Raw genomic sequence first — 22,688 nt, 5'->3', positions numbered from 1 at the left:
AAAGACATCAACCAACATTCAACATCAGCGGAACTCGGTTAGAAAATGTGACAACATTCAAATATCTCGTCATACTAATCAACCAATCCAAGACTGGAGAGCAATGGCTGGATAAAGCTGAACAAAAAGCCCAATCACTGGCATGCCAAGGGTGCATAATCCACAGAAAATATGGAAAATTTTCATTCAGACCCATCATTGCATATTACAGACACAAATTTATTCCGATAATAACCTACGGAACAGAAGCAATGATGAATACCGAAAAAGTAAACTGGACGAAATTTGAGTCAACCTTTTGGCGCAAGATTCCCCACCTACCACCCTCGTATCCTATGCCGAGCATATGGTATGAACTTGCAACCCAATCAATTGCACGCTGGAAAAGATTAAACGTCTATCAAAAAATACTAGATGACGAGAAAACTCCTGCAATTCAAATACTGAAAACTCAAACAAATACCTATAACAACACAGTGCTAGAAAAATGGAAAAAATCTTTCACCAATGAAATGGAAACAGAAGAGATATCACAGGAACTCCTAATCATGCGTCCCCAATATGCCAAAATCAAAGTTTTACAGAATGATTGGATCAAAACCATCCAAAAGAAAAATACCTACAAACAGACCCTTCAATGTAACCAAGACAATAGGAAGATACACCAACCACCAGCATATCTTCTATTATTTCCAGACCAAAACATTAGGACAACATTTCTTAGAATCTGTTTGAACATTTTACCAACAAAATCGCATCTTGCAATAACACAACAGATTCACAAATTACAAAATTACTGCCGATTCTGTAAAGTTGAAACAACACCGGAAACCATCTTCCATTTGGTTATGGAATGTCACTCCCTCGCACCGCAACAAAAACAATTCGGCTCCTACTTTGACCTCGCATCGCAACAAATGGATACAGAAGAAAGATGGGCTGCCATCCTCAGTGGGAAAAACAACAAATCCATATACACAATTTCCTTGTTCCTGTCCAGCATTCTTGAACTTAACGGAAGATTCGCCTGAACCGCGCCCGAAGACTCTTGGGGCCTCATTACACGGATGGCAGTAAGGATTTACCGGTACCGGTAAATCCTTACCGCCTTACTACGAGGTCCCTTTGCGGGTTGGGGGATTTAACGCCTGCTTTTTGCAGGCGTTAAAATCCAACCCGCAAAGGGACCTCGGAGCTAATTACGGCACCGCAAAATTGCGGTGCCATAATTAGCGCCTTCCCCATTCCCATAGAGCCCTATGGGGCAGAAATGGGAATGGGGAAGGACAATGGTGGAAGGGGGATTTACCGCCCCTCCAACCTTGGAATGGGGCGGTAAATCCCCTTTCCACCAAGGCGGTGCCGGTATTTTACCGGCATGAGCCATGGCGCTAATAGCGCCATGGCTCACCGCCTACCGTGTAATGAGGCCCTTTGTCTTTTTTTTCTTTTCTCTTTCCTCTTTTCTTTCTCTTTTCTTCCACCTCTCGATCACAATGAACACAGCACAATGATGAAAAAGTTTGAAACCAAACTAAAACATCAACAAAAAAAAAAGAAAAGTAGCCAGGCATCCTCAGGGTGATTAATGTGTGCATTATCTAACCTATGCCCATTCCTCCTGAGTTCCACCACTCTATCTAACCTATGCCCATTCCTCCTGCGTTCCACCACTCTATCTAACCTATGCCCATTCCTCCTGAGTTCCACCACTCTATCTAACCTATGCCCATTCCTCCTGGGTTCCACCACTCTATCTAACCTATGCCCATTCCTCCTGGGTTCCACCACTCTATCTAACCTATGCCCATTCCTCCTGAGTTCCACCACTCTATCTAACCTATGCCCATTCCTCCTGCGTTCCACCACTCTATCTAACCTATGCCCATTCCTCCTGCGTTCCACCACTCTTTTCTGGCTGCGAGCCCCTTTCCAAATCTGTCTAGATATGATTTCGGATCATAGTAACTTGGTGGAGTGCAGCATATTGCCCAATTGCACCATTGTTCCCTGCATCCTTTGAAGCAACACCTTCCTCCCTTCCTTTACTAAATCCTTGCCACCCAGGTGTATCACCAGTATGTCTGGTGCTCTGTACAGTTGCCCTTCTAACTGCCTCCAAAGCATACCTCCATTCACAAATCGATACAATTCCGTATTTTCAGGGCCCAAGTTACGCCTCTAATCTCTCCTTTTCCTGCTCCTCCTGCCGCTCTTGTAATAAAAGAGTGGCCCATAACCCACGCCTCTCTTGATCCTGAGGTCATCGCACCCTCTGCCTGAGGCCAAGCCTGTCTGAACCTTATCTGTGAATGAGAAAGTGCGTCAGCCGCCAGGTTCAATAACCCTGGTACATGTCTGGCCTTCAGTTCTGTGTTCAGCTTCATCCCCACCCTCACCCGGCATCTGGGGACCCGGCATCTGACCAGTCCCATCATTGTCATACATTTTGCTGATTGGTTGTTGATCGCCTGCACCACGCCCATGTTATCGGACTGTACCGTTAGCCGTTTATTCGCCAATTTGTCTGGCCACGTATATAAGGCCACCAATAATGGGAAGAGTTCCAACATGCATGTCTTTACACCAACCCTTTTTATCCCATTTGTTTTCTCTGCCCATTGATTGCTGAATAATTCAGTATTTACAATTTCTAATTGCTTTCCCTGTTGCTGTGTTCACTACTCCCTGGCAAGGAATTGCTTTGAGAACAGTCTCTCTTAAATTGTATTCACTTCAGATGCTTTGGATGGTCTCTCACAGATAGGCCTGAAAAGACATTTGGGTGTAAGCCGCTACTCAGCTTTCAGTTTTCAAGGCTCCTTCTCAGATTTCCCCTTTGTTTGGGAAAAGGGGGTAGCGACCCATGAGTGTGCATGATTTCTACTCTCCTGAAACCCCCAAGCTGGAATAGCGCCTGCTACTGGAGCTGCACAGGAGCAAGCTGGAGGACTTCCCCTGCAGTGGTGTGACGAGGATAAGAAATTCTCTTGAGTCCTTGGGGTATATACATTAACAAGCTTGGGCCAATCACTTTAATCAAGTGCTGAAGAACTACCAAGCACGAATGACTATTCCATCTCAGGAAAGAAATCAAGTCCCCCAGCTGAACAGCAGTCAGTTCCCACCGTGTACACGTTGCCTCTGTTCCAGGCTGGGTCTTTCACGTCAGGATTTCCTTAATCACTTATTCATATCAAGGCAGAACTCCTCCCAACCAAGTAAAAAGTGTGTGCTTTTTAATTTGTGCATGTTGAGCACAGTGGGAGCTGTGCATGTGAAACATACATGAGGGATGCAGACTGCAGGTTGCAGTCTGCGTTATTTTGGCATCCTGTTGTACACTTACGCATACTGTATGGCACACCTTTCAGTACATATACATGAATTCCCGTGCACTGCACATATTTTGCGCATTACATTTTTGATTATTATCAAAAGCTGATGAATTTGGCTGCTTTTTAACTTTGATTGTTAATTAACCCCTTAGTGTCTCTAGCGTGATGTAATGCTGTTTGGCCTGAAGTGCCCTGACACTGACAGGTTGTCAGAAAAGTAGTCTTAATGGCATACCTTTTGAATGAAAACCATCTTTTGGCTCCTTTAGGTAGGCTGCAATAGTAGGGAGGAGAACTCAATGGGCATACCACCTGCATCTACACTATGTGTTGATGGCACCACAAGTGCTCCTGGCTCAGTGCAACCTGAGTAATGTGGTTGCTGCGCAGGCTGGCGAGAAAAAGCACCCCATACCAATACAGCAACACTCTGCATCTAGGGCACTACAGGTGTTTCTAGTTCCACAACAGGCCTTCTGCATGCACCATGCTTGTTGCGTTGCAAAGGTGGTGATCTCAATACATCAGCACTCTGCATCTAGGGCACTACATGTGTTTCTAGTTCCACAACAGGCCTTCTGCATGCACCATGCTTGTTGCGTTGCAAAGGTGGTGATCTCAATACAGCATCACTCTGCATCTAGGGCACTACAGGTGTTTCTAGTTCCACAACAGGCCTTCTGCATGCACCATGCTTGTTGCGTTGCAAAGGTGGTGATCTCAATACATCAGCACTCTGCATCTAGGGCACTACATGTGTTTCTAGTTCCACAACAGGCCTTCTGCATGCACCATGCTTGTTGCGTTGCAAAGGTGGTGATCTCAATACAGCATCACTCTGCATCTAGGGCACTACAGGTGTTTCTAGTTCCACAACAGGCCTTCTGCATGCACCATGCTTGTTGCGTTGCAAAGGTGGTGATCTCAATACAGCATCACTCTGCATCTAGGGCACTACAGGTGTTTCTAATTCCACAACAGGCCTTTTGCATGCACCATGCTTGTTGCGTTGCAAAGGTGGTGATCTCAATACATCAGCACTCTGCATCTAGGGCACTACAGGTGTTTCTAGTTCCACAACAGGCCTTCTGCATGCACCATGCTTGTTGCGTTGCAAAGGTGGTGATCTCAATACATCAGCACTCTGCATCTAGGGCACTACAGGTGTTTCTAGTTCCACAACAGGCCTTCTGCATGCACCATGCTTGTTGCGTTGCAAAGGTGGTGATCTCAATACATCAGCACTCTGCACATATTCTATGTATAGATGGCTCCACAGTCGCTTCTGTCTCAGTTCCACACTGTGCCTGTGATCTGCAAGCGTGATTTTTTAGCACTGGGCAAACAAACACCCTACGGTTCCTTCCTTTAAAAAAAAAATCCTTTCGAGTGCAGCAATTGTTTCATCTACTTTGCAACTTCAAGACCCCACGCCTTCTCATTCATGCCCTCTATTGTGCCTTCTACCTTTTTAAAGTGTAGTGTGAATGACTGCTATGGAATTCCGGCAGCTCCTACAGTAGAATGGGTGGAGCAGCTTCTGCATATGGAAATAATCAAGCTGCGTTGAGAAGAGCAGGACCACGGGTTAATCCATTATGTAAACCAACCATGAACTGTGACCTCCCCTATGCTTCTTTAAACCTAACACACTGGCCTTCACGTGCACTGCACGTAAGAGCTCCAGCCATGGACTGGGACCTCCCCTATGCTTCCTTAGACCCAACACACTGACCTTCACGTGTACTGCACGTAAGAGCTCCAGCCATGGACTGGGACCTCCCCTATGCTTCCTTAGACCCAACACACTGACCTTCACGTGCACTGCACGTAAGAGCTCCAGCCATGGACTGGGACCTCCCCTATGCTTCCTTAGACCCAACACACTGACCTTCACGTGCACTGCACGTAAGAGCTCCAGTCATGGACTGACCTCCTCTTGCTTCCTTAAACCTAACAAACTGACCTTCACATGTACTGTACACGAGAGTTCCCGCCATGCTTCAGAAGCCGCAAACAATAGTCCACGGTGTTGCTCTGATGCAACATGCCCAACTCGTCAAATGAACATTTTGGGGTGCTTGAAACCCGATTGAATTCTGCTTCTTCAACATGTGAGTGCTACTTACAATGTTATTTGGGATCGACTGGTTTCTACTTACATCGAAAGAGAAGTTTGAGGTCCAGCTTGTTCAGGTCTCGGACTCCCATGGACTGCACCGCGTGCGCTGAAGAGAGAAATTGCGGTTCAGTCTTCAGTGAATTTGTGCTCTTTACACACAAGTGCATCTTTCTCTCCAGTTATTCCTCATACAGAATCAGTTCCCATCCAAATGCAATCTCACAAAATTGTACAATAAATCATATACTAAAAAATAAATCGTGTACTAAAAAGTAATAATGACATTAGAAATTAAGTGAAATAAAATGAACTGATTAGACACAATCGCCCCTTTCTACGACTATACATATACGCTCTTTGCATGCCTGAGAAAAGACTTGCAATACCGGTCTATTGTAATCTTAGAATGAGTGTTTGGCCACAGACCCAATCATGTGATTAATTAGATTAATGATCACGTCCAGTTGCTAGAGGGCAAAGCCCCATAGGTTGCTGCAATCCCATGAAGCCATTTGACCAGACATGTACCTCTATGCAGCCATTCAAAGACAATGAGTAACCCCAAAAGAAAGCAGGATATAGAGGAAATTGAGTCATTCTGCTCCCTGTCCCCCAAAAAAGTGGCCGTGCCCCCCCAACCAAGAACACAAGTAAAGTATCAAAATGCATGTTTAGTCTGAGCACTGTACAGACCTTCAACAGAGATCATGTCAAATCAAACATTTCATTAAGAACTTGAAAAGCTCAATACTATCATTGCTGATCAGTATTGTAACATTATTCATTTGCATTTACTTATTGTGCATTTGTAAGGCGCTTATGCAGCAAGTAAATTGCGTTTCAAAGCGACCACAGGGCAGCAGGGAGGGAACATGGGAATGAAAATCAGATACAAAAATGAAAGATAGAGGCAGACCACTTAGCCCTTGTGAGCATTCAGAACGTGCAAGTGCAGTGAGAGAGAGAAGGGATGAGGAGTTGGGGATAAGTGCAAGGTGTGTCAGGAGGGACGTGCTAGGAAGTGAGCAGCTCTAAGTGCCTAGGTAAGTGGTCAGCTGCAAATAGGTAAGTGCAGGCCTGTGGAGGAATGGCCAGTGGGTGAAGGCAAGTGCTCGGAGCGCCGGGGGCTGAAGGCAATTGAGTATGAGAGGCCAGGGCCCAGGTGCAATCTCAGCGACTGTGGGGTTTTAGCAAAGGAGGGATGAAGGAAAGGAGGAAGTGAAAAGGAAAGTCTTGCCGAGCTTCCGGAACTTGAGAAGATCCGGCTCAACACGAAGAGAAAGTGGGAGGCTGCTCCATAGGAGGAAGCCTGCTGAGGAAAGAGATCGGCCACCAGCTTGCTGTTTAGAGAAGCGCTTAACACACCGGACGTTGGTGCCGGAGGAACGTAGAGATCTGGAGGGAGTGTATTTTTTTATTATTTCTTTTCTTTTTTTTACAAAACCTTTTAAAATGAATAAACACCAAACAATCAATCTTTAACGAACAAACAAAATCCTTCCTCCCCCTTCATACTCCTTCAGACTCGCTCCAGGGCTCATAATTATTAGTTCATTTAGGCGGTGCTAAATCTGCTTTCAACAGACTTTCAATCTCTGCTAACAGGAAAGTTAAAGAAATTAGCAGTTTCATGTCCGTGCCATTGAACATTTTCTGCCACCATTCATCAGCACACAAGGACGGATATTTTTCACTCCATGGTCTTAAATGGGTTGTTCTCAAGAGCCGCCATTTGCCACAAAACAACACCAGATCTTTAAGGGTCTCTAGTTCTAATGTACAGCATCTACAAGAGGTGTTTGTGCCTGGCGCTCTTTGGTCTTAAAGGCATTCAGTCGAAAAAGCATAAACAGTCTCCTTGCGTTGGGGTCCGGAAACAAATGTACGTATCTTTGGAGTTCATTAAAGCGCCTAGCTTCAACTGGTGTATTGACCATCAGTTTATTTGGAGCTCTCTATATACAGGTCTCTTCCCAGTCCGCCCGCCAGATTTTAAGCTTAGCGGCATTAGGGTTTTCATTTAACATTTCCCACTTGATGTCAAATTCCACCAGCAAGTTTTCACATCCATTGACCCACATCGAGAAAATGTCGTTTCTTTCTGAAGTGATGTCATGAAAAATTTGGAATTGCAGAATTTGCGCACAAGCTTTTGTTTTACGGTATAGAGACAGCAAGTTCCAACTAATTCTGGCGTGTAGCGATATTCGTGCTAGCTCGTATCTTATACATGCCGTTGACAGGCCTTTTGGTGGACCCAGAACTTTTGACCAATAGATGTTTTCTAGTGTTGGCCAGAGTGCATGTAAACAGCCTAGTGCATTTTCGGCTCCATATAATAGAATTAGAGCCACCTTTTGTTGGTAGAAATTCAGCACCGGCTTCAAGGAGAACTTTCCAAATCTTTTGTTTAGGACAAGCGCTTGACTATCCAGTTGTGGACACTTCCTCTTAGTTTCTAGTGTCCATGGGCCGTCATGTATGCAAGCGCTTATCAGCATACCCAAATATTTTACGCTGCTTGATGTACGCAGTGATTCCTGCCCGAGCTTCCAGACAGCCTTTTTATCTACATTGCTTCTTACAGTTTTTAAGTTCTTCAACAGCAAGATCTCACATTTCGTGGTGTTGATCTTCAAGTGATTCAGATTCACGTATTTTTGAACAGCATCAAGCTTTCTCTGCAGGCCTATTGGTGTTACATCCAGCAGGATTAGGTTGGCTGCATATAGAAGCCAGCTGACACGTGATGTCTGTAGCTTTGGAGGGAACGATCGCACTGCGTCTAAAGCAATTCCAATGTCTGATATAAATAGACTGAATATTGCAGCGGTCAAGGGGCATCCTTGTTTCACTCCTTTTGTAGGTTTTAATTTCTGCAGACAAAGTGCCAGTCTGGTCGAGACGGATTCTGAGCGAGGTCTCCGTGTGTAGTTCTCGGATTGCGTTTAACAAACCCTTGGGACAACCCCAGGATTGCAGCTTTTGCCATAAAATTTAGCGATCAATTATGTCAAAGGCATAAGAGAAATCAATAAACGCAAGATAAACTTTTATGCTTGTCCATAGGGCCTCCATTTTTATCAGGTCGAGAATCAAAAGGTTTAATGAGCATCTTACGTTTTTGACAAAACCAGCTTGTCTAACGTCCACGTGGTTTGTTTTTATAGACCATTCGACCAATTTCTTTTGTGGCATCTTGCTTATATCTTACCAAGAACATCTAGTAATGCTACAGGGTGGTAGTTTTTAAGACATGCTCTGTTACCTTTTTTGAAGATTGGTACGATTACTGCGGTTTTCCATGACTTTGGTGTCTGACATTGTGTATTTATCCTTTCGAATAGTTACAAACACACTTCAGCACAGAGTTCTGGTTGTTTAATGGAGGGAGTGTATTTAGTGAGAGCAAGTTTGTAGGTAGCATAGTCCCCGGCCCCAGACAGCCTAATGGATGATGCAAAGGGATTTGAATTTGATCCTTGCAACAAAACCGGGAGCCAGTGGAGAGTTTTTAGGGCTGGAGAGATGCAGTCCCTGGGCTTGAGGCCAAGGATATGTCTTGCAGCCCTGTTTTGGATTTGCTGGAGGGGTCGTAGAGATGAAGAGGGTAGATTAAGGAAAAGGCTATTGCAGGAGTCTAGACTGTAGAGAACCAGAGCTCTGGAGACATTGAGCTTTTGGTGGGAAAGTGAGGAAAGGAAGAATTCCTTTGAGGAGGTAGAGTTGAAAGTGGGCCTTCTTGACAAGGTCCAGAATGTGAGGGAGGAAGGAAAGAGAGAAGTCGAAGATGACTCCCAGGTTTCTGGCTTCAGATGAAGGAAAAGGTGGAAAGCCCATATAAGATGGCCAGAGTGAAGGGTAGAAAATGGGAGTTGGAGTCTCAATAGGCAGGATCTCAGTCTTGCTGGCATTGAGGCAGATATCATTGGAAGTACACCAGGACTGGATGGCAGATAGGTAGTCAGGAATGATGGAGGAATAAAGGAGAGGGCCAGAGGGAAGTTTGAAAAAGAATTGTGTGTCATCAACGTAACACTGGAAGTTAGGGGAGAAGGTGGAGATGAGGTAAGCAAGTAGGGCAAGGTAGATGTTAAAGAGCCAGGGAGAGAGGTTGGAGCCCTGGGGAACACCGCAGGTGGAGACAGAGGTGGGGAGGAGAAAGAGCCCAGGATAACCTGGGATGGACCGTCATTGAGGAAGGAGGTCAGCCAGTCCAGTGCCCGCTCCGAGGTACTTAGGGTGTCGTGGAGCCATTTTATGAGGATGGAATGGTTGACCATATCAAATGCAGAGGAGAGATCAAGTAGAACGAGAACAGCTAGAGAGTTGGCATCAAGAGATGTGAGCAGTTCCTCACGGGTGTTCAGAAGAGCAGTTCCTGTGCCCCTGGTTGCTCAGAATCCAGATTGATGGTCGTGGAGGCAACCAACAAGTTCAGTGTGCTGAGTAAGTTGGGGGGGGGGCAGCTTCTCCAAGAGTTTCCCAAGGAAGGGGTTGATAGAAATGGGGCGGTAGTTGGCTGGGCAGGAGGGGTCTGCATTATTCTTTTTCAGGAGGGGGCGCACAAGGGAGTGCTTGAGGGAGGAGGGGAAAGAGCCAGTAGCAAAAGAGTGGTTGCAGAAATCAGAAAGTGCAGGGGCAAGAGAGCCAATATTGTCCTTAAAGGTTCTGGAAGAGCAGAAGGAAACCTGTTTGGAGGAGACCTTCATGGAGTGGAAAACTCTTGTGACCTCATCAGGTGTGATAAGAGAGAAGGAGGGAAAGCAGAGGGGGGAGGATTGGAAGCCCTAGGAGGCAGTGGTGGGGTAAGGGGGGGAGGGGAGATGGATGCAAGGGAGCTTAGGATGTCCTAATTTTTACCAGTTGAAGTGTGTGGCCAATGCGTTGCAGAGGCCCTGGGAAGGAAGAGGTGAAGAGGAGACTGCGCCAGGGTTGGCTAGTTCCCTGCAGATTTTAAAGAGTTCAGCCGTGCTGTTGGATGCGCCAGAGACACAAGCCTGGATGTGTCTTTGAAGCAAGTGACAGGCCAGTTTGTCAGAGGGTGAGCCTGAGGTCTGCAGCTCTGCACTTGCGTTTCAAGGCTGCAAGTTCAGAGTCGTACCAGGTGTTATGCTTGGAGGCATGTTTCAGGTGGATCATGACTGGGGCAAGAATCTCAAGGGTATTAGTAATGGCAAGATGGAGGTTGCTGAGAGCAGAGTCGGAAGTAGAGTCTGTAGAAGGAGAGGAGGATGAAGGTAAAGGACGTTCGTGAATGAGGTTGGCAGGGCTGGGGGAGGTGCTGTCAGAGGGCCGAGAGGACCCAGGTGCGAAGAGAGGAGGGAGTGGTCTGACCAGGAGAGTGGAAGAGCAGTGTGGATGAAGGTGTCAAGAGTGTGTCCAGCCATGTGGGTGGGACCAGAAGGTAGAATGGAGATGGAGAGCGGGGAGCAGAGGTCACGTTAGGGAGTGGATGCTGTGATTGAAGAGTCGAGGTGGATGTTGAAGTCACCCACCAAAAGGACTTTAGAGGTGGCTGTGAGAAGAGAGGAGTAGGCATCAGCCCATTCTGAGACAAACAGGGTGGTAGAGCTGGGTGGCCTGTATATGATGGCAATGGTCAGAGAAGAGGTGGAAGAGACGACCAGCTTGCAGATCAGGATCTCGAAGTAGGAGTAAGGCTGGGTGGCTATGAGGGAAGCAGGGACCCACTCAGGTCAGATCAGAGCAACCCCACCGCCAGCACGGTTAGGACGAGGCCTGGAGATCTTGTAGCCATGAGGGAGAAGGGAGTCAAAAGCAGTGACTGAGCTGGCCTTGAACCACATCTCGGTAAGAACAAGCATGTCGAGGTCAAGGTCTTCAAGGAGGAGGCAGATGTTGGCCGAGTGTTTGATGGCAGAGCGAGTGTTAAGTGTGGCTAGATGCAAGAGGTCTCCACCATTGAAGGTTTTCCGAGGAGGATTACAGGGGCATGGTACACCAGGCAGAGGAGGGGGGACAGAGAGAGTGGAAGGAGGAGTAACAGGTGTGGGAAGTTAAAGAGGGGCGGCAGGCGCCGGTTGAGGACCCTGAACCAAGATGGTCGCAGTCTGATAGACATTCATGATACATCTGGATAATGCGAAGCCCGCCAAGAGGACTTCCCATTTAGTGCCACCATTAATGGGTGATGATGTGAGAGGAGAGAGAGTAGAGATGAGGAGTCCATAGATCAGAAGAAGGGACAGAAAAGAGGATATCAGTGAAGATTTGTATAGAGGATGCCCTGACAAAGCTGTCTGCGATAGGTTGTCCAGGGTTAGTGGTCAGGACATCTTTTTTTTCTCCAACTTTGTTTATTAATGACCATGTCAATAATCACACATTACAACAAGATTCATTCATAGTGCATATCATTTCCAACAGAATATAACCATTTAGGAATCAAAATGTCATAGCGTAGGGGCAGCGGAAAAGTCACTGTCGGATATTATCTCACATAAATAGCTTCTAAAGGGGGCCCAAATGTCTTTAGGGTGATTAGTAACAGGCATGGATAATACAAACTATTCTTCACAGTCGTTCACAAATGTTAATTCCTGGAGGAAATCGTCAGTTTGGAGTGCATATGTGGTCTTCCAGCATTTCAGTATACATCTCTTGGTAACGGCACATGCCACATTGAAAAGCCTTCTTGTGGTTTCGGCAACTTTACCAATGTCTCCAAACATATATTTCAGTGAGAGAGGACGGGATTTGTGTTAGTTCCTCAATAATTCCAACAACACTACTCCAAAACACAGCGATCACGGGACATGCCCAATACATGTGAAACGCATCCGCGTGTGGGCCCCCACATTTCAAACATTCCCCAGAACAGTTCTATGTAAATTTGGTAATTTTTACAGGGGTGTAATGTAATTGATTGAGGATTTTGAACTGAATCGGGCGCAGGCCGGCGTTCAGAGACACTGTTCTCGTCAGTTGGCAGTATTTGTGCCAATGTTCTTCACCTATTGTCGTACCCACATTTGACTACCATGTCGCTTTAATGGTGTTCTGGGATCGGGTATGTGATTGTATTAAGCCATACAGTTTGGATATGCCCGTCTTTGCGCCATCCCCGGATGTTATAACTCGTATACACTCAGGTGTGGCAGGTTCCTCTGGGAACATCGCCCATCTCACACCAAAAGCGGCCCTCATGCATGTAGTAATGTCAGCTGCACTCCCCCGATGCTATCCACAAAATCATCTAGACTTACATATCTGCCTTCCGGGTACATGTTCTGCATTTTCAACTATTTGTCTGGTTCCCAGGTTTTATGTAAGGCCTTGTTGAAGGTGGGGGAGATTCCAGGGAGGCGCCAAAGCAGAGCCTCAGGGTGGTAAGGTGCCTATACGTTGATTCTTTTATAGATCTTTGACCAAGCATGAACAGTGACACTGACAGGGTCAAATCTACAGGAATATTTATGGCGTGTACTGAACATGACAGAGCAGAGTTCAGTGGGGGGCGCTGCATATCTCTCTAGTGGGATATGTGTGACGGTGTCATCTTGATCGTACCAATGTTTAGCAAACTGGGCTTGTGCTGTTAAATAATAAAGCTCGAAATCAGGTGCAGCAATGCCACCGTTCGCATATGGTTCAGCCAATTTTTCCCATTTCATCCTTGCAACCCCAGATCCCAAAACAAACAAGGTTGCCAAGGGTTGGATTCTGGTAAAGAATACCCTGCCTGGCGACAGGGGGACATTGCCAAAGTAGCATAGGCGTTTGGGAAGGACCACCATTTTCAGGAGTGCTATCCATCAGTAGAGGGAGATGGGAAGTTTGGCCCACAGTTGTAGCTTCACAGCCAACAGCTGTAGGAGAATTTCATGATTGTCAGCATACAATGTTTGCCGTTCCCTTGACACTATGATGCCCAGATAGCGAACCCGGACTGGTGCCCATTTGAATCACTAAAATTTGGTGGGCATTCGGTAGCAGGTGTGAGTGGGAATAGTTCTGATTTAGAGTTATTCATTTTATATCCTGAATATCCTGCACATTTGTGAATGTCTTCCATAATGGGCTCTAGATTTACTTCAGGGTCTCGGACATAAAGGAGAGTGTTCTCCGCATAGACATGCAATATTATTTGCGTTGGGGCTGTCAACCTGATACCCATGTGTCCATGATTTTCTAGTACAAAAGTGGCCATTGCATGAGGGCTGCAAGTGTTAGGGAGAAGGGACAACCCTGCCTAGTACCCCTACCAAGGAGAAATAGTGCAGATAAGGTCTGGTTTGTGAGGACTCTTGCTCCTGGGCTGGTGTATGGGAGCCAAACACATTGTATGAAATCTGAACCCAACCCAAGCACTAGGAATAGATATTCCCAGGATACAGAATCAAATGCCTTTTCGGCGTCTAAAGCAGCTGCCGCAGCCTTCACCTTTGGGCATATCTGCGCCATTACCCCAAATAGACAGCGGAGATTAAGGGCAGTGGACCTCATTGGAAGCAGATTGGTCCGGGTGCACCAATTTGGGCATGTTGGGGAGAAGCCTAGTTGCAAGGATTTTGGCGAATATCTTTGCATCTGTATTGATTAAGGAAAGGGGTCTGTATGAGGCCATGTCATGTGAGGGACGGTGTGGGTTCAGCAATACAGTTATTATGGCTTCTGGCATCGAGCCAGGAAGTATGCCTCATTCCATAGCCTCATCCCACACATTCAACAGGATAGGGGCCAGTTCCCTTTGGCATTCTTTATATAATTCAATTCCCAGGCCATCAGATCCTGGGGTTTTCCCTGATGCCAGATCCTTAATGGAGTCTACAATTTCCTCCTGGGTGATTGGTAAATCCAGAGAGGATTTGGCCTTGGGTGGGAGCATGGGGTGTCCCAGTGTACGTAGGTATTTCGAAGTCTCCTCCACTGTCCTCTCATCTCGATTCGAGTATAACTCCGAGTAGAACTGTGTAAATTCGTCATTTATATCTTTTCCTTGAGTCACCACCATGCTGCTTGCTGCTTGGATACCAGCGATGGGGTTATGGTCATTTTCTGCTTTCAACATGTCTGCCAGGGACTCCCTGTTATGTCTAATACTGTAGTTCTTCTCATGTTCCCGTACCTGGGATTCTACCTGGCTCAATTCCTTCCTAACAGTTTTAACTAAGCTGGTGGTTTTGGCCATGAGAATACCCCCTCACCCAGACCATGAAGGTTTCCCAGAGTGTTGCACGGGTGCTAACAGAGCCTTTGTTGATGTCAAAGAACTCTGCAATCTCTGTATGCAGGGATTCAGACACATTGGGATCTCTAAGGATAGTAGAGGGCATCCTCCAACGCCTAGTGTGTGGAGGAATGTCATACAGTTCGAGACACAATGCAACCAGGGGAATGATCAGAGTGTGTGCACGGATGGATATCACAACTCAGCACCATGTTCGAAAGTGAAGTAGTCAGGAGACAATAGTCGATTCGAGACTCTGAATCATGTACCGTGGAGTATTTTGTGTATTGTTTGTCTTGTGGGTGGAGGGTTCGCGAAGCATCAGTTAAAGGTAACTGTAGTAGTATCTGGTGCAGGGTATTAGCAGCTTTCGTGAGCTTCCAGGGGGCATCAGATGACCGATCCAGAGCTGTGTTGAGAATTGTGTTAAAGTCCCCTCCCCAAAACACCCATGTCTCGTCCAGTGCAATGAGCATATTTAACACTGTCTGATAGAATTCTGGGTTGTCTATATTGGGTCTGTACTGGATGACCAGCCATTTCCCCCATACCAGCACGTAGCGTCCCAATGGATCTATTTTGCTTTCCGTGTATCGGAAGCCTAATCATGGGTGGTGAATAAGTGTGAGGATTCCTCTGGCCTTTGTGGAATACTCAGTATAATATCGGAGTGGGCCCTAACTGGTGATGAAGTCAGTATTCACTTTATTTAGTGCATGGGTCTATTGGAGCATAGGTATCTGTGGGCTGTGTCGTGCCACGTATGTGCCGACTTTTTGTGCCTTCCCCGGGTTGTTGAAGCCCATGATATTCCAAGTTAATAGCTTAATTTTCAGCCCTTTGCCCATAGGTGTGTTGTGTTCCATTTACAATGACCATACGTGTCGCTATTTTTACTTGCACACATATTTATTATACTGTTCTTAGCAACATGACCATTGCTTTTCAAACATTTAATGCCCCCAAATCGGTCTGCCTCTCTCACTCGCACCTCCCTTCCTACAGGTGCATCAGGGATTGACCATTGCACACCCGTCCCGCTCCCCTCACCCGCCCCATCAAACCCAACACAATGATGTTTCCCCCTTAACTTTTGGAACCTTCCTGAGGTGCGTATGCTGCAGCTTCATGACTGCCAAAACTGGATGCCACTGAACGGGCATTAAATTACATTTATGCATCGGTGCCACCCATTGACATTACTTCCCATCAAATATAAATGATATGACGGTCTACAACTTTGAGTCTGTTGGGTCTCCTCTCATCATTGGGTCGCGGGCTCATGTTCTGATCAGCTCCACGATCACAGGATGGTAATGGAATAGAATTTTAAATGCAGTCCATGGCCGCTGTAGGGTTCTCAAAGAAATGTGCTCTGCCTCCATGCTGTATCCGCATTTTGTCCGGGAAGATCAGAGCATATGGGATTCGACATAGCCGGAATTGCCTCTTCATTTGTTCTTAGGATCTCCTTTGGGCCTGTACACCTGCGGAGAAGTTGGGGTAAATATGGATGCTGTTTCCCTCGTAGTGCATGGTTCCCTTCTCTCTGGCCATTCTCACAATCGAGTCTATGTCCCTATATTTGAGCAGCCTAGCGATGATGGTCCGGGGCCTGGCCCCGGGTTTGGGCATCGGGCCAGGGTGCGATGGGCTCTTTCCACCAAAAAGTGATCAGAGAACAATGCAGCACCAAAGAGGGACTTTAGTAGGGCTTCGACATTAACATCCATTGGACCTTTGCATGAGGTTTCTGCAACTACGACAATTCGGATATTGTTCCTTCTAGATCTGGACTCTAGATCCTCATACTTGCCCCGCATCTTAGAGAGTTCCCTTTCAGTTGAGTAATGTCACGGTCGTGCTGGCCGAATGTATCTTCGTTCGCACTTATGCTGGCCTCAGTTTCGGTTATACGGGCACTTCCTTTATCCAATTTCACCTTGAGCGACCCAATGTTGGCCACAATATCGTCTAATTTAACATTTGTGGCTAGGAATCCATTTTTGCATAGTGGCGACTAGGTGTTCGTCCCTGGGGTTCGCTGCAGATGTTGTTGGGGTGTCTCTGGTCGATCACAACGTTGCTGCTGCTGTCGGGGTCTGGGAATTCGCAACAAGTCCATCGGGCCCTTCTTCTTAGCACCAGTGCCCTTTATCATTATCATTGAGCTTCTGTGTATCCGACGCCCTGTAGGCCGCGTGATATGAACCGCAGAACTATTTTAGTGGTGGGATAGTTTCCAAGGACCAGCTGCTCTGTAAACAGGGGGATATCCTTTCGTAGTTTCATGTTTGCAGTGCTCACTGTGTTATATTGGGCTCAATGTTCTGCCGATGTGTATCCCCGTCGATGGTCACGCTCTCCAGAGCAGTTTAACAAAGGATATTGTGTCCTGTGTGCATCCGACCCACAGCACGACGGGGAGATCCCCTCCACAAACCAAATCTATCAGTATCTGCTTTGTTATGGAAGGATCTGTAGCGGAGTTCAGGCTGGTTCGTACAGGTCAATAGTGCTCTGTTATCTACCTTGACTAAGTTGCATTGAGTAGTGAGCACAATCAGAGGCTCCCATCTCGCTTGACGCAACGGGGTGACCCAACTCTAATAGCTTTGCGGCATGTAGTCTGGGGTAGGACTCGATGACTCCCGTGCTGATCTCACTATGCCCCACGCACAACCAGCCACGCACCAGTGTTTACAGATCGATTGGCAGTGCTTCATCTCGCTGGGATTGTCCCAGGTATCCACACTACAGTTTTGGATAGGAGTTCTGTGTACACTTCGCTCCGTATAGAGGGATGGATTGTGCTCTCCCACGTTATCGGGGGAATTATTGCTATTAGACAGGATCAAGCGGTAAACGTTTTGTGGCACGTTTCCACTGTTAGGTCAATTTGCATTGTTCACTTGTTGTAGGATCCTGCAGTGTTGCGCAGCCCCCCGGCCATTCCCTACATCAATGACCTCCTCCCACACAGGGTGGGCGCGCACTAGGTCGCATGTACCAGGATTTATAGTTTAATCAGGACAGTCGGCGTCTGTTGCAGGCACGATACAGGGCACACACGGGGGTGCTAAACGTTGCCCCTTTTTATTACCTGGATGTGTACCAATTGCGTTTCGTGGCAAAGTCAAGGAGTAGGCAGGGGAGGGGGTCTATGCCTTGCCCGCTGTGTTCTCTGCAGTTCTCCGGATGATGTTCGCAGAGGGTTTCAACAAGTAGTTGTCCGGCCCGCTCCACACTGTCTGCCGCCTCCGAGCTCGATGGCGTGGCTCAAGGGGGCGGAGCGGGAGAGCCAGCAACTCTAGCTGGGCCTGGTGAGTGTCGTCGCTGATGTCCTCGCTGGCCCACGTGCTACTCCGGTGCCGGCTGTGTCACCACGCCGAGCCGCACAGCAGTCAGATCTGCTCTTATAAGGGCAGGTAACACTGCTCTCCGCGGGGTCCGATATGCACGCCTATCATCTGGATCTGAGCTTCGCGGCTGTGGGTTGAGGGGACGACGTGAGCCGCGGGCGGTCATGTTGTGGAGTATCCAAGGGATAGTTGTGCCAAGAGAGCCAGCCGGTTCGCACTTCACAAAAGGGTTTCGATACTGTGATCCACGGCTGCTGAGTCTCACATCGCAGGGAAGCACCCGGTGCTGTACCACGCGGCGTGCCTGTGGTCTTGCTTGGCTGCTCCCCCTCGCGTGCTTCTCTTAATCGGCTGTCACACCAGTGTCCCCGCTCACCCTGCCCGGATAGATTTCTTAGCCGATTCAAGTCAGATGTTTCTTAAAATTGCGCCAGGCGTTCTCCGAACAAGGAACAAGAGTTACAGCAGTTCTTATTGCCGGGTGGCTCCGAACTGATTTAATTTGATTCAGGATATGGCCCAGATCAGAGCTCTGCAATCAGGCAGCCATTGTGTGCTTGCGCAACAGCGCCCCCATCAGGATATCTTTGTTAAGCTTTTTTCTTCCATACTTCGAGAGAGAAGGTGGATATGTGATGGTATAGCAATTAAAAAAGATAAAGGGAGATGGTGAGTGCCATAGGGGTGGTGGAATATAGGAGGAAGATAGAGGAGGGGCTGCACAGCACAGTACGAGCACAAACTCACCAGGCTGCCTAGTAGCCAAAGGAAGTGAGAAGCAGATGCACTGGGAATAGCAATCGAAGCACATGAAAAATGAAAATGGCATTACAGATGTAATGGGAGCTAAGTGCGATTTTTAGGTCCAGGCATTCTGAACACACGAAAATGAAAATGGCTAAGCAGATGAAAGGTGCATTTAAAGAAACGTTATGGTTAGGCAGGTCTTTAGAGGCATGAGGTGGTGATGACTCATTCTATAGGGAGTAGAGAAGATAGTGCGTGAGGGAAAACGCTCAAAGGGTTTAGAGTAGGTACTGTCACCGAGAGGGGAAAGAGCATGTCTCATGGTAGTTACCAGGGTTGGCAGCAGATCTTTGCACTTTTGTGGGGCCGTGAAGTCACAAGAGATTGCAGGGAGAGGTGCCCCTGAAACGGGTCTTGGGAGGCGGGCTGGCCTTCGCCTGCTTGCTTGCCTGTCTGGGCATTAGATGGAAGGGGCCCAATCACTGCTAAGCTTCCCACAGCAGGGCATGCATTCCAGTAATGTCAGCCTGTGTTTGCTTAGGCACTTAAAGGGAGACAATAATAATGAGGCCGGAATGCAATGAATCGCGGAGCCGTATAATGTAGCTGATACCTCTTCAATGGTCAGGCGCGAACTGGACTCCTCCGGCGGTAACCCCGCCTAGATACTTAACACGTGGGTGGCAACCCCCACAACACAACAATGGAAAGGGGACACGGCTCCCTTTCAATTAACGATAGAAAAAGGACATTACAAGTAACTGCAAATGCAGCGGCGGCCATGATGTAAAGATTGACCAATACTGGAACACAATGAAAGTTAAAGGCACACAGCAACAATGGAGCACTGCAGCAGGCATTTTGTAGTCAAAAGTCTTTAAAAATTAATATTTTGTTTTACTGATGAGTCGGAACAAAAAAAGGATGTGCGCCCAGTTCCCTGCATTTAAGGTGTTGAGATTATGCCAGAACTTGTATTGTCTATCACTGTAATACAAACATGGTATTCCATGTTCCACACACTCGTCCTCATCACCCACGGCTTGATGATCCAATTTGGGTTCGAACAAATCAGTGATGACTGTTTCTTGGATGTCCGGGGCAGAGAATTCCATGCAAGTGGAGCAAGAAGAGAGAAAGAGCGGAAGCGAGAGGAAGCACAGCACAGCGAGGGCGAGGCGCCACAAGGGTAGTCGAGGAGGCAGAGCGGAGATTACGAAAGGCTTGTAGAGTTGGATAGAGGATACAGTGTTGCTTTACTGTGGATAGATTTGTGAACCAGGAGAAGACATTTAAATGGTACAACGTCCTTTTATCGCGGGATGTTTTTTCACAGGGTTTTTTGCCGCAAATTATTTTTCGAAAATACCCATTGAATTTTTGGGGGGGGTTAGTAAATTATATATATGGGGTGTGGGTGTTTGGGAATAAATACAAATTAAAGAAAATGCCACCCCCCCAAAATAATTGTAAAAAAATGTGATGGGTTTTTCTGGAAAAAAATTGCAGTAAAAAACCCTGCAAAAAAACATCCTGCGATGAAATTACATGGAACCATTTAAATCGGGCCTTGTTTTGCATCATCAGCCATACTGCCTGTGATGGTAAGAGGACGTAGGTGTGAAGTGAGACAGGTCAAAGAGAATCCTGCTAGCGAAGGTGATGATCTTGTCGTGAGAATAGAAAGCATAGTTGGGAAGACCAAAGAGGATGCTGGCACAGTAGTCTAGTTTAGAGAAGATAAGAGTTGTTAAGAGAGGCGTGACAGTGTTGAAAGGAAGGAGGTGCCTGATTTTCCTAATATTTTGAAAGTTGAGGCGACCCGCCGTTGAGGTTTTGGAGAGGAAAGTAGAGATTGGTGTGAGAGGAGTCATAGATGCTGCTGAGGTTTCTAGATGAAGAGGAGTAGGGGAGAGTGTTGCGTGGGAACTGCATAGGCAGGGGAGGAGATTAGAGAAAGCATTTGGCTGGGAAGAAGAGCACTTCTGTTTTGGAAGAGTTTAACGTCAGAGAGTGCAAAGCCATCCAATATTTAATGGCAGAGAGACAGTTGGACAATTTGATGGAGAGTTCAGGAAAAGAGAAGAGAATTTGGGTGTCGTCCGCAAGGAGTTGGTATGAGAACCAAAAGGAGGAGATTAGCACCCCAAAAGCATAGGTCTAGATGGGAGATGCCATTTTACATGTGAGCGGCACGGCTACCATCGGGTCCGATCTTCAGGCTGCAGGCACCATGAGGGCACAGATAAACGCTCATCAGTAGCTCCAGCTGACAAGGGAGTCACATCCATGGTTCAATATTTGGGGCGCCAGGAGAGGGGAACCATGCACTTCTCACCCTCACTTCGTCGGAGGGTCTTCGAAAGCCATCTTGATGTTGACGTGCTAACCATGCCCCCATTCTGCCTTCAGTACTGCTTGATTTATTTTTAGAAGGCTGTAGGTTTGTTTGCTGACCTGTTAGGAAGGTTTTGGTGGTCAAAAGCTTCTGCTAATCTTGAGACCAGGTTTGGCCACACTGGCTGGCCTTACATTTAATTACTGAAGGTATTTTATTTATTTGTATTTATTGTTCACTTGTTAGGGGCTTATACAGAAAGTCAACAGGGAGGGAACATGGGATTGAAACATTAAATACAGTGTACGGAAAAAAGGATGAACCTACTATGCCTTGTGAGTATTCAGAACTTGCAAGTGCAGCAAGGAATAGGGGAGTGGGGTAGGTGCTGGGGTGTCCGTGCTCGTGGGTGAGCAGCAGATGAAGTGCATGGTATGATGAGTGCTAAACGGCCTGGAGCCGCCTTGGGTGGAAAAAGTGCAAGCCTCCAGAACGGAGGCCGGAGGGTGCCTAGGCAAGTTCTGAAAGGTAGACAGAAGCTGGGGCGATTGAGTGTGGAAGGTCAAGGACCTGAGGATGCATAAGGGCCCTGGACACCAATCACAGCAACTGTGAGATTAGCAGAGAAGGGAAGGGGGAGGTAAAGAGGAAAGTCTTGAGGAGCTTCCAGAATTTGAGAAAGCCCTGCTCAAGACACAGAGGGAGGGGGAGGCTGTTCCATACGAGGGAGCCTGCTGAGGAAAGAGATCGGCCTCCTGCCCCCTGTTTAGCAAAATGCTTTGCACACAAAGAGTTGGTGCCAGAGGAACGTAGAGGTCTAGAAGGAGAGTATTTAGTAAGAGAGTGTTGCAGATAGCATGGTTCCCCGCCCCAGACCGCCTTGTGGGTGATGCAGAGGTATTTGAATTTAATCAGTGCAGCAACCGGGAGCCAGTGAAGACTTTTTAGGGCATAGAGATGCTGTCCCTGGTCTTAAGGCCAAGGATAAATCACACTGCACTATTCTGGATTTAGCTGGAGGGGTTGCAGAGTGGAAGATGGTAGATTCAAGAGGAGGTTATTGCACTAGCCAAGCCTAGAGAGAACCAGGGCTCGGGTAACATTGAGTTTCTGGGGGAAAGTGAGAAAAGGGAGAATTCCTTTGAGAAGGAAGAGTTGAAAGTGGGGCTTCTTGGCAATGTCCTGAGTGTGAGGGAGGAAGGAGAGAGAGGAGTCGAAGATGACTCCAAGGTTTCAGGGTTCAGATGAAGGAGCAGGGGGAGAGCCCATATAGGAAGGCCAGAGTGAGGGGAAGAGGGATGGAGCAGGGGTCCCAATAGGGAGGATCTCAGTTTTGCTGGCATTGAGGCAGAGATTGTTGGAGTTGCACCAGGACTGGATGGCAGATAGGCAGTCAAGGATGATGGAAAGTGCAAGAGAGTCAGCAGGAAGTTTGAAAAAGAGTTGTGTGCTGTCTGCATGTATGTTCAAGAGCAAAGTCAAAGAGCGGCTTCTGGAGCAAGAATTAAACAATCTACCTCCACTTCCCTGCTAACTCCGCACACTACTCCTTAGAATTGTATATCCTCTTGTATATATTGTAGAATAT

General features: G+C 47.1%; 1 long non-coding RNA gene across 1 annotated transcript in view; it reads right to left on the bottom strand.

Moving 5' to 3' along the window:
* The window catches only part of LOC138467171 (uncharacterized), a 72,036-nt gene that overhangs the window by 36,218 nt on the left and 13,130 nt on the right, over positions 1 to 22,688 (bottom strand). Inside the window, exon 2 of the long non-coding RNA XR_011268093.1 lies at positions 5,501 to 5,566. This is a non-coding gene — a long non-coding RNA (uncharacterized lncRNA). The remainder of the gene's footprint in view (positions 1 to 5,500; positions 5,567 to 22,688) is intronic.

This window comes from Ambystoma mexicanum, chromosome 4q (assembly GCF_040938575.1).
Source record: "Ambystoma mexicanum isolate Mex_15411 chromosome 4q, UKY_AmexF1_1, whole genome shotgun sequence".
In the NCBI taxonomy this organism is placed as follows: Eukaryota; Metazoa; Chordata; class Amphibia; order Caudata; family Ambystomatidae; genus Ambystoma; species Ambystoma mexicanum.
This window is presented reverse-complemented; position numbering and strand designations above follow the sequence as displayed.